The following is a 13125-nucleotide window of genomic DNA, read 5'->3' as shown; positions in this document are numbered from 1 at the left end:
GGCTGGCAGGACGTGTTCTCAGGCATCAGGGGATCACCAATTTAGTATAGGAGGGCAGCGTGGAGGGTAAAAATCGTAGAGGGAGACCAAGAGATGAATACACTAAGCAGATTCAGAAGGATGTAGGCTGCAGTACGTACTGGGAGATAAAGAAGCTTGCACAGGATAGAGTAGCATGGAGAGCTGCATCAAACCAGTCTCAGGACTGAAGACAACAACAACAACAACAACAGTAACATCAATGACTACTTCTGTTAGCGAAAATATTTTACAGTTACTCACTTCTCGGCGAACTAGTGTCTCTAAAACAAGTTTGCCTTACATGGCACGTGGTGTTATGATGTGCAGCACAAAAGGCAGTTTTCACTTTAGCCACCAAACCTTTCAGAAAAAGCATCTAAATGGGATATTAATGATACTGTTGCCCGCATCTCGTGGTCGTGCGGTAGCGTTCTCGCTTCCCACGCCCGGGTTCCCGGGTTCGATTCCCGGCGGGGTCAGGGATTTTCTCTGCCTCGTGATGGCTGGGTGTTGTGTGCTGTCCGTAGGTTAGTTAGGTTTAAGTAGTTCTAAGTTCTAGGGGACTGTGATGACCATAGATGTTAAGTCCCATAGTGCTCAGAGCCAATGATACTGTTTTCTGTATAATGTCCTTCGTCACACGTGGGCAACAAAATGCTTTTTCTAAACATGTTACCAAAATTTCATACTCTTTGACTTGTGACTTATGGGCAACAGAAAATGGGGGGGGGGGGGCGCACTTCTCTGTCTAACTCTGGCCAATGAAAGTTGCAGCTGTTCTCTTGTACAGATATTTGACACGTCATTTAATGAACTCGCTTTTTCTCCTAAAATATGTTGTCTGAAAAGGCAAGCAAACTTTGTTAGTTAAAGTTTTTAAGTTGTGGAAGGACTGGAGTAAAAATACGTAAACCGAATAAATACTACAAATTTTTGCATACCGTAATTCATACAGTGGCCGTGATCCACTACATGACTGTACAATAGTAGTTCTCGGCTCATCCATAGTTCATTACTTACAATTTTAAGATTCACTCTACACTCCATCACACTTTCTGATAGTGTAACTTCATTTTATCAACCAAAAACAACTTTTAACTAAAAAGAACTTCCCGAAAATATTTGTGAAGCACAGCATATTTTTTTGTCGTTAAGTACTACCTTTTGACTATTTGACATGTATTTACATAGATTTTTTCTGTGATGTGTGCACAGTGTTATATAAGAAAGCTGTTGTTTAAACAAACATACAAATACACACACTGTACACCAGATAGTGCATGGGTAGCTTGGGTACAGTTCTCTCGGATAGAACTCCGCATAGCTTCCTCACAAGCACACAAATGGCTCTGAGCGCTATGGGACTTAACACCTGAGATCAACAGTCCCCTAGACTTAAAACTAATTAAACCTAACTAGCCTAAGGACATCACACACATCCATGCCCGAGGCAGGATTCGAACCTGCGACCGTAGCAGCAGCGCGGTTCCGGACTGAAGCACCTAGAACCGCTCGGCCACAGCGGCCGGCCACAAGCGCACATTTCTGGCTCTTAATGAGTGATGAAACAACATTGCCACGGTACAGTACCACTCAGAAAACGTAGACACTCTCGCTACGAGTTAAACTGTTGGCAAACTGACAGAAAACTTAATAGCAATTCCCACATCCGTAAGGATGGCTGCGCCTGAAGCCTCTATTAATTGTCACAGTGGATCTTGGCGAAAGAGCTATCGGAAAATCCTAGGAAGCTCTGGTCATGTGTAAGGCCAGTGAACGGATCCATATCTTCCGTCCAGTCTCTTCTGGATCAGTCCCGTGTTGAAACTAGAGATAAGATAGAAAGCAGAAATATTGAATTCCGCATTTAAAAATGTATTTACGCAAGAGACAACTGCCGTACCAACGTTAAACAGACGCACACACTTGAAAATGAGAAGTATTGATATAAAAACCCTAGGTATTGACAAACAGTGTTACTCAATACATGAAATGTGTTCGCAATTGCGAATATGGACAATCATCAGCGGTGTAACGAAAAACGACAGCCGAAATTTGTGCCCGATCGGGCTTTGAACCCGGATTTCCCGCTCATCACGAGCGCTCGTCTTAACATGAGGCTATCCTGGCACGCTTCACGTCCAGACCCAAACTTCGATATGTCGTCAACCACTTGCCTACAACCTGCACTCGTAGATCCATTATGTATATTCCCGTACAGGGGAGATATTTTAATTGAAAGTCGGTTGTCCGGTGTCTGCGGACAAATACGATACTGTAGTGCCTGCTTTGTGCAGAAGTACGCATCGTAAATACTACTCAAACTTAAGTAGGCACCAAGCCCTGACGCATTACCAGGTAGATTTCACGTTGGAAATGCCGCGGTATGCGAGAATATGTTGTACAGCGAACAGTCTCTCACGACTGGGAAACACTGTTCACAGAAAGGATAAAGGAACGGATTCTCGGTATTATAGTCCAGTATTGCGGAAAGGATAAAGAAACGGATTCTTGGTATTACAGTTCAGTACAGCTGACGCTTGTCTGTTGTAGAGTCCTGGAACGTGGTGTGAGTATTACGATCACAGTTTGTGACATCAAAACCCCCCTTGTAATACTATCATAAGCGAACTGACTGTATACGCTCTTGCATTGTCCTACTTGCAATAACCGAAGATCCATACGTTAGTTGTTAGTTAGTTCTCTGAAAAAAAGCCGGCCGAAGTGGCCGTGCGGTTAAACGCGCTGCAGTCTGGAACCGCAAGACCGCTACGGTCGCAGGTTCGAATCCTGCCTCGGGCATGGATGTTTGTGATGTCCTTAGGTTAGTTAGGTTTAACTAGTTCTAAGTTCTAGGGGACTAATGACCTCAGCAGTTGAGTCCCATAGTGCTCAGAGCCATTTGAATTTTTTTCTCTGAAAAAAGATTGCGTATTGTTCAAATGCCTATCAGGAATTATGATTGGGAGAAAAAGATTGGTCCAATAACTCGTGTTATGACATAAGGCAAAGACTCCTGATGAACTCTGAGAACAGTCGACGGTAAAATTCTGCTAATCTTCACGTCATTGTATAAATGCAGTCCCGTGTTATCAGGAACAAAGAGAATTTCAGAAGCGATTCTCCATCAAGCACAGACTCCAAAAGCCAGTTGCAGTACTGACGTCAACCTAAAGTGTTTTACGTGGTCAGCCGATGGATGACCGTTACATCATAAGGCTTTCGTAGGTGTTCGAGCACAGTTATATGGACAGATGTTACCTATACACCAGCCAGAAGTGTTAAATGGGTAACGATCTGTCTGCAGAAACCGATACGCTATCTGCCACAATAACCAAATAACCGTCCGGGGCGGCGACCGGAACTTTCACGGAGTTATTGACTGCTGTGCAACGGCGGAGACAGCACCCAGCACCGTCTTTGAACATACTGTTACTATTATTACTATTATTATTCTTTCTTTTCTCAGACGTTATGTCTGGTCAAAAATGGAAAGTGACGCGGACCTTGATCAAGCGTGACTTCCTTTTAACTGTACGGTATATGTTACATTATTATTATTATTTCTTTACTTTCTCAGACGTTAAGTCTGGTTGAGAATGGAAAGTGACGCGGACCTTGATCAAGCGTCACTTCCTATTAACTGTACGGTATGTGTTATATTGCATTTAGGAACTTTCGGGTAATTGAACATGTATCAATAATTACGGATTTCTGTAGTTGTATATATGTGTTCGGATGTAGCTGTATTGCATTGATGTACTGGTGGATATTGTGTGGTATGACTCCTGTAGTTGATACTATAATTGGTATGATGTCAACTTTATCCTGATGCCACATGTCCTTGACTTCCTCAGCCAGTTGGATGTATTTTTCAATTTTTTCTCCCGTTTTCTTCTGTATATTTGTTGTATTGGGTATGGATATTTCGATTAGTTGTGTTAATTTCTTCTTTTTATTGGTGAGTATGATGTCAGGTTTGTTATGTGGTGCTGTTTTATCTGTTATAATGGTTCTGTTCCAGTATAATTTGTATTCATCATTCTCCAGTACATTTTGTGGTGCATACTTGTATGTAGGAACTTGTTGTTTTAAAAGTTTGTGTTGTAAGGCAAGCTGTTGATGTATTATTTTTGCGACATTGTCATGTCTTCTGGGGTATTCTGTATTTGCTAGTATTGTACATCCGCTTGTGATGTGATCTACTGTTTCTATTTGTTGTTTACAAAGTCTGCATTTATCTGTTGTGGTATTGGGATCTTTAATAATATGCTTGCTGTAATACCTGGTGTTTATTGTTTGATCCTGTATTGCAATCATGAATGCTTCTGTCTCACTGTATATATTGCCTTTTCTTAGCCATGTGTTGGATGCGTCTTGATCGATGTGTGGCTGTGTTAGATGATACGGGTGCTTGCCATGAAGTGTTTTCTTTTTCCAATTTACTTTCTTCGTATCTGTTGATGTTATGTGGTCTAAAGGGTTGTAGAGGTGGTTATGAAATTGTAGTGGTGTAGCCGATGTATTTATATGAGTGATTGCTTTGTGTATTTTGCTAGTTTCTGCTCGTTCTATAAAGAATTTTCTTAAATTGTCTACCTGTCCATAATGTAGGTTTTTTATATCGATAAATCCCCTTCCTCCTTCCTTTCTGCTTAATGTGAATCTTTCTGTTGCTGAATGTATGTGATGTATTCTATATTTATGGCATTGTGATCGTGTAAGTGTATTGAGTGCTTCTAGGTCTGTGTTACTCCATTTCACTACTCCAAATGAGTAGGTCAATATTGGTATGGCATAAGTATTTATAGCTTTGGTCTTGTTTCTTGCTGTCAATTCTGTTTTCAGTATTTTTGTTAGTCTTTGTCTATATTTTTCTTTTAGTTCTTCTTTAATATTTGTATTATCTATTCCTATTTTTTGTCTGTATCCTAGATATTTATAGGCATCCGTTTTTTCCATCGCTTCTATGCAGTCGCTGTGGTTATCCAATATGTAATCTTCTTGTTTAGTGTGTTTTCCCTTGACTATGCTATTTTTCTTACATTTGTCTGTTCCAAAAGCCATACTTATATCATTGCTGAATACTTCTGTTATCTTTAGTAATTGGTTGAGTTGTTGATTTGTTGCTGCCAGTAGTTTTAGATCATCCATGTATAGCAAATGTGTGATTTTGTGTGGGTATGTTCCAGTAATATTGTATCCATAATTTGTATTATTTAGCATGTTGGATAGTGGGTTCAGAGCAAGGCAGAACCAGAAAGGACTTAATGAGTCTCCTTGGTATATTCCACGCTTAATCTGTATTGGCTGTGATGTGATATTATTTGAATTTGTTTGGATATTAAGTGTGGTTTTCCAATTTTTCATTACTATGTTTAGGAACTGTATCAGTTTAGGATCTACTTTGTATATTTCCAATATTTGTAGTAACCATGAGTGGGGTACACTATCAAAAGCTTTTTGGTAATCAATGTATGCGTAGTGTAGCGACCTTTGTTTAGTTTTAGCTTGATATGTCACCTCTGCATCTATTATCAGTTGCTCTTTACATCCTCGTGCTCCTTTGCAACAGCCTTTTTGTTCTTCATTTATAATTTTGTTCTGTGTTGTATGTGTCATTAATTTCTGTTTAATGATTGAAGTTAATATTTTGTATATTGTTGGTAGGCATGTTATGGGGCGATATTTAGCTGGGTTCGCTGTGTCTGCTTGATCTTTAGGTTTCAGATAAGTTATTCCATGTGTAAGTGTATCAGGGAATGTGTATGGGTCTGCAATGTAACTGTTAAATAATTTAGTTAGATGTGAATGTGTTGAGGTGAACTTCTTTAACCAGAAATTTGCTATTTTATCATTTCCAGGGGCTTTCCAATTGTGAGTAGAATTAATTGCTTGGGTGACTTCATGTTGCAAAATTATCACTTCAGGCATTTGTGGTATCATCTTGTGTGTGTCTGTTTCTGCTTGTATCCACCGTGCATGCCTGTTATGTTGTACCGGGTTAGACCATATGTTGCTCCAGAAGTGTTCCATGTCTGTTATGTTTGGTGGATTGTTTATTTTAATGTGTGTGTTATCTATTGTCTGGTAAAATTTCTTTTGGTTTGTGTTGAATGTTTGGTTTTGTTTCCTTCTATTTTCACTTTTTTTGTATCTTCTGAGTCGTTTGGCTAATGCTTGTAATTTCTGCTTCTTTTCGTCTAATTGCTCTGTCGCTTCTTGTTGTGAGATTTTACCTAACCTTTTTCGTTTTTTTTCCGAGATTTCATTTCTTATAAATTGTGTTAGCTGTCCGATGTCTTTTCTCAGTTTTTCTATTCTGATCTGTAGCCTGTGTTGCCATGCTGGTTTTGTGGGTTTCTTCTGTGTGTTGGTTGGTTCTGATCTCTGTCTAGTGTGTATATTTAGTGTAGTGAGTGCTCCTATATAAACCAGTAGTTGTAACTCTTCCATAGTTGTGTTTTCATTTATTTTGTTGTGTATGATTGTGTTGATAGTTTTTATTGTTGTTTCGACTTGTGGGTTATTTGGTGGTCTATGCAAGAATGGTCTTATGTCTGTATTTGTGTCTTTGTATTCTATATATGTCAGCTGAAATTTTTCTTCTATATCTAACATGTGTGTCACTTCGTGTTCTATTTGTGCTTGTTCTGGTGGCTGTCTTAAGATTTCGTTTTCCTCTGATTGTTTAATTGGTGCGTGTTGTTCTTTGTTTGTTTGCTCTGGGATGTTTGAGTCCATTACTGTATTTTCTTCTTCTTCTGATTGCACATTATTTTGTTCCAGTATTTGTTGTACTTGTTGTTTGATGTTTTCTAATTCTGACTGGGGTATCCTGTTATTTTTGATTATTACACGGATCTGATCAGCTAGTCGTTGTTCTGTTAAAAATTTTAATTCTGGGTATCTGGTAATAAATGTTGTGTATACTTGTGATCTGTATCCAGTTGTGTTGGTTCCTAGGTTTGTTGCTTGGTAATAACAGAACATGAGGTGTCGATTAACTTCATCTGACCATCTCATCCTCTGTCTTTGTTTTCCTTCTAGGGTGGTTGCAGGAAGCATATCCTGCAAAACACCTCTATTTGGATTTAAATCATTTTCCAGTTGGCTAGCAGTGTCGTTACCATTGTGGGCGGGCATAGGGTTCAAGCGTCGTCCCCGACCATGACGGCGCTTGTCCGAGGCTTCTGTCCTGAACCAACTAATCACACTAAAGGGGGGTTAGCCCTATTAGTGGTTTGTTCTTTTCGTCGCCTTTTACGACTGGCAGAACATACCGGAGGCCTATTCTTTTCCCGGGCCTCCACGGGTTATTATTATTATTATTATTATTATTATTATTATTATTATCGTCGTCGTTGGGCCTTTGATTGCATGTGCAGGCTGCCTGAATCGGCTGTATTGAACGTAGTTCGCAGCGCATCCGACGAAACAAACTGGATGCAAAAATGTTCAAATATGTGTGAGTTCCTAAGGGACCAAACTGCTGAGGTCATCGGTCCCTAGACTTGCACACTACTGAAACTAACCTAAACTAATTTATGCTAAGAACAACCCATGCCCGAGGGAGGACTCGAACCTCCGGTGGGAGGAGCCGCGCAGTCGGTGACAAGGCGCCTCAAACCGCACGGCTAACTGGATGCAGAAGCACCAGAAATTGACTGAGCTGTGCTTACACTATGCGTACTGGATTGTTTAACTAGATGAAATCTTTTACGAGTGTCATAAAATGTATGTTTTCGTAAACAAGAGTCTTATCTCTGTGGCCTACGTTTGATACTGCAGGCTCAGTAGCAACTCATTCAGTGGTGCTACAGGGTCAACAGAAGAGCAGTACTGTGAAAAGTCGTTTCATTCACGAAAGACGTGAAGGAAGTATAATGAGTTTTATTGACATGTAGCCACGTTTACAATTTATTGTTTGCAAACCTTCGGACATGGAGCGAAACTCGGCGCCTCCATTCATTATGTAAGCGTCTATCGTTACAATGACTGGCATATCATTAGCGACAAGTCGCAAGCCTCATTGAGTGAAGATCACAGGAACACAAGGACCACAATCTAGAATGAAATATTGTGATCCCAATGATCTTCGTGGCCTTATTGTAGGTGGTATGACTCTGTTCTGGCGCTCGTAGCCCGCCATCTGGACAAATCACTGCCAGGCGCTATCACGTCCGGTTACGTGACGCTTCCAGACACTTTATTCAAAGGAAAAGGGTGTGCCACCAGAATGCGGACAAAGTTAAATTTAAATTTGCCGTCGCATTATTTTTTCCACCGAAGGTCATCGTAGGCACTTTGCACTGCCGGTTGTTTCTAATAAACAGTCGTAATTTCAAAATGTTCAAAGGAGGTGCAGGGTATGATAAAAAAAAGGGGGGGGGGCGATTATGAAAGGCCTTCGTGCTGCACGCTCAGCATAGATGTAATTTGCTTCTTTAACCACCATAAACCCACTCGGGCGCTGATAACCTCGCTGTTGTGCGCCCTAAAACACTAATCATCATCATCATCATCATCATAAACCCACTATTTATGGAGATTTGGTGAAATATTCGGTTTCAGAAAAGTCGAACGAGGATTAATATGTGCCGACGAGGAAACGTCACTCGCTGGACCGCATCGCTGGATTCGCTGATGACGCGGCGAGAGCTCAAACGTTTATTTCGGAAAATCCAGTGAAATCATTGCGACCATTCGTGTATAGGGCAAACCGAGCCAGTCGCTGCAGTTTTCTTCTGTGTTCAATGAAGAATGAAGCCGTGGGACGAATCTGATTCTTTTATGATGAAAAGTTTTTCGTAACAGATGACAAAAGTAACCGGATAAATGCAAGCTCCAGAGAACATCCCGGTTGTTGCCAGAATAAACTTTCTTGTGAGTCTTCAGCTGCTAAGTGTGTCATGTCATGACATAACCCCATCGTAAAGAAAAGAGTCACTAAAGATTTTTATTTGAGAGTTATTGAGAGTGTTGTGAAGCTGTGGATGGAAACATTAGCGTCTCGAACTGTACGTTTTGCAGGAAGACAGTGTGCCGACACACACGAGCCATTTGGTTCAAAACTGTATGTCAGTTTTCATATGTATTGGTTTATGATCCTTCGACCTGTCTACAGCTCTGATTTAAATGCGTGGATTACTACGTACGTATCCTACTTGAAATGGCCTCTAGCAAATGTCGAATTCCTAATGGTACGTTTAAGGACCGCCATTATGGCAGCATTTCCCGACATGGACTCAGATAGTTTATACCAAGGTGTATTCCTAATATCGTTTCGGACCTCCTTTTTTTCGGTATAGAGCAGCAGCTCGTCGTGGTATGGACTCATTGAGGTCGCTGGAAGTCCCCTGAAAGAATACTGAGCCATGCTGCCCCAACAGCCGCGGAAGTGTTGCCGGTAGAGTATTTTGTACACGAATTGACCTATTGAATATGTCCCATAAATGTTCGATGGGATTCGTATCGGGCAATTTGGGTGGCCAAAGCTTTCGTTCTAACTGTCCAGAATGTTCTTCATCCTGTCTGGAACAACTGTGGCCGGTGACATGGCGCATTATCTCCCATAAAAATTCCACCGTTGTTTGGGAACATGAAGTTCATGACTGGCTGCAAATAGTCTCCATATAGCGGAACATAACCATTTCCAGTTAGTGAGCGGTTCATTTTGACCAGTAGACCCAGTCCACTCCATGTAAACAGCCCAGACTGTTATGGAGCCACCACCAGCTTGCACAGGGCCTTGTTGACAACTTGGGACCATGACTTCGTGGGGTCTGCATCACAACCGAACCCTACCATCAGCTCTTAAAAAGTGAAAGTGGCGCTCATCTGACTAGGCCACGGTTTTGTAGTCGTCTAGGGTCCAACCGATATGGTCACGAGCCCAGGAGAGGTCCTGCAGGTGAGGACGTGCTGTTAGCAAAGGCACTCCATCGGCTGTCAGCTGCCACAGCCCATTAACGCCAAATTTCGCGGCACTGCCCTAACGAATACGTTCGTCGTACGTCCCACATATATTTCTGCGGTTATATCAGTCAATGTTGCAATGTCATAGCACTGACAACTCAACGCATACGCTGTTTCTCTCGGTCGTTAAGTAAAAATCGTCGACCACTGTGTTGTCCGTGGTGAGAGGTAATCCCCCAAATCTGTTAAGGAATTCAATATTACAGAATTCACAATTTCCGAAATCGACTGTCCCATGTGTCTAGTTCCAACTACCATTCCACAGGTGTGGCCGTGCGGTACTAGGCGCTTCAGTCTGGAACCGCACGACCGCTACGACCGCTACGGTCGCAGGTTCGAACCCTGCCTCGGGCATGGATGTGTGTGATGTCCTTAGGTTTAAGTAGTTCTAAGTTCTAGGGGACTGATGACCTCAGATGTTAAGTCCCATAGTGCTCAGAGCCATTTGAACCATTCCACATTCAAAGTCCGTTAATTGTCGTCGTGCGGCCATAATCACGTCTGAAACCATTTCACATGCATCACCAGAGTACAACTGACAGCTCGGCCAATGCACTGCCATTTTATAGCTTGTGTACGCAATACTACCGCTATCTGTATATGTGCAGATCGCTATGCCATAACTTTTGTTACTTCAGTGGACGTCTTCCATGCACGCGTTTCTGACTGATATAGGAAACGGTTATTCAAGTTAAAAGGCGTTAGATAGATTGATGGTGCTCTATAGTTGTCACCAGAAAAATGATTTTTTTAAATATTTGACAGTAAAATTTCGTTTCTAAAATTTTGTTTTTCACTGGGTCACACCTTTACAGCGCGATAGGCGGCCCAGCAAGCATGTGTGTAGTTCGTGTCGGGGCCCTGTGCGCCACTCAGACCTAGAGACAAGAAGTCGGTGAAGGGCCTCCCTATGCTCTGAGGTCGCAGCTGCGGGATTTCATAAGGGCGTACGGCGCGCCTCGGCGCTACCTCGGCTCGCAGCCAGCGTGAGCGACGGCCCGGCCCTTAAGCAGCTTTCCCTGGAGATTACGTCCACGGCGGCTCGGAGCACTCCTCCAAGGGATCGCCCGCTGCTCCGCTTGCCAGACTGGAGGCATCTAGCAGCTCTTAACTCACTGCCGCGAACTGAATTTTCTGCAGACGTTGCGTCTCCATGTACATTCAGAAAGAAGTTACGTTGCGCGTTCCGTTAAATAAGTAACTCTCAAAACTGGTAATACTTTTGTAGATTATTTTTTTAATTCCACGAGGAATTACAACGCAGCAAAATTATTACTAAGGGCTGTTACGCAGCCCAGAATACAAATAGAAATAAATTTATCTCTCTCTTTGGCCTTTATCGGTGTTTTTACCGTTGGTTTATATACGTCTTCAAAGAAACACGATGTTGGAACTAGACCATGCTGCCTTGGGAAATGATTCTGCATTGCTGGTTTAGATGAGGAAGATTGAGTCATTATACACAGCGTAGACGTTTCTCTCTCTCTCTCTCTCTCTCTCTCTCTCTCTCACACACACACACACACACACACACACACACACACAAAACTGCGCTTTGGATACACCAATACGGCGAGTGCAAACCTACAGAGCTAATTATCTTTTGAAGGCATCAGTTTGCCTCAGGGGTAGTCAACCTTTTTTTTCTGCCACCCACATTTGTATCTCTGATATTAGTAAAATTTTCTGTCTATTGTTTCCACAGTAGTGCTGATTTATAAAGTTGGGAAGTGACTTTACTTTGTTAAATTTATAGAGTTATATAATAATAATGGTTTAGCAAGCACTTAATGCCAAAAATTTTGTTTTTAAAATCCCTACCGCTCACCATGAAAGGTAGAACGCCCACTAGTTGGCGGTAGGGACCAGGTTGACTACCACTTGTCGATCTTTTCTGAGGAGTTTAAAATATGAATTTCAATGACATAGTGGATTAGCACATTGACCTCTTAGATTACCCGCCAGGTTTCCATATGAGCGAATTAAACGGCTACACACACACTCACACTCTCACACACACACACACACACACACACACACATTGAACAATTACAATATAATTATTACTTTCGGCACGAATTCGGCAAGCAATTTATAAATGCTTTATAACTGTTGTCAGTGTTAACACACTCGAGGGCCGGCCGGAGTGGCCGTGCGGTTCTGGGCGCTACAGTCTGGAGCCGAGCGACCGCTACTGTCGCAGGTTCGAATCCTGCCTCGGGCATGGATGTGTGTGATATCCTTAGGTTAGTTAGCTTTAATTAGTTCTGAGGTCATCAGTCGCCTAGAACTTAGAAGTTAAGTCGCATAGTGCTCAGAGCCATTTGAACACACTCGAGGGAGGTACTCGACCTGTGTGGACCACCTCGATATTTAGCCAATCTGATTCTCGTCTGCATCTAGGATAGTCAAAATATATGTGGTTGACGTCCTGGATCTCTCAACGGAGAGACAGCGGTTAGGCAAAAATATGGAAGCTCAAAAACACAACTCATTACCTTGCTTAATACGGTTTAGGACAACAGTTTGCATTCAAAACAGCCCCCAGCCGTCTCGGAATGGATAGATACAGGTCCTGTGTTATTTTCAAGGGAGTCTTGTACCATTTTTCTCCAAAATAGTGACAAATTCTGGTGACGATGATGGATAACATGTAGCTTCATCAGCTCTCTCTCCAAAATACCCCACAAAGATTCAATAATAATGATTCTGGTAAGTGTGGTGGCCAGGGGAGATGCGACAATTCATGATAATGCTCACAAATCCAGTCCTGCACGATTGAGTTGTCAACAGGGGCCCTGTCTTCTTGGAACACAATATCGCTATCAGGGACCAAAATGGCTCAAATGGCTCTGAGCACTATGGGACTTAACATCTGAGGTCGTCAGTCCCCTAGAACGTAGAACTACTTAAACCTAACTAACCTAAGGACATCACACACATCCATGCGGTTTTTGGAATTCCAGTTCGCCCTTCATTTTTCCGCTATGGAGCTCCCTGCTTGTCGTTTTGGTGCTGGCAGGGTTCGCTAATGCAGCATTCGGTTCTGCAGTGACTTTTTCAGCTGTCGTCGTCTTTATTTTTCGTCACAGTGCTCTACGAGCGTACGTATTATTCACACAGCAC

General features: G+C 42.1%; 1 protein-coding gene across 4 annotated transcripts in view; it reads left to right on the top strand.

Annotated features, from left to right (window-relative positions):
• The window catches only part of LOC126246926 (skin secretory protein xP2-like), a 579526-nt gene that overhangs the window by 340755 nt on the left and 225646 nt on the right, over positions 1-13125 (top strand). The gene's annotated exons all lie outside the window — the stretch shown is intronic.

The sequence above is a fragment of the Schistocerca nitens genome, chromosome 1 (assembly GCF_023898315.1).
Source record: "Schistocerca nitens isolate TAMUIC-IGC-003100 chromosome 1, iqSchNite1.1, whole genome shotgun sequence".
Lineage (NCBI taxonomy): Eukaryota > Metazoa > Arthropoda > Insecta > Orthoptera > Acrididae > Schistocerca > Schistocerca nitens.
This window is presented reverse-complemented; position numbering and strand designations above follow the sequence as displayed.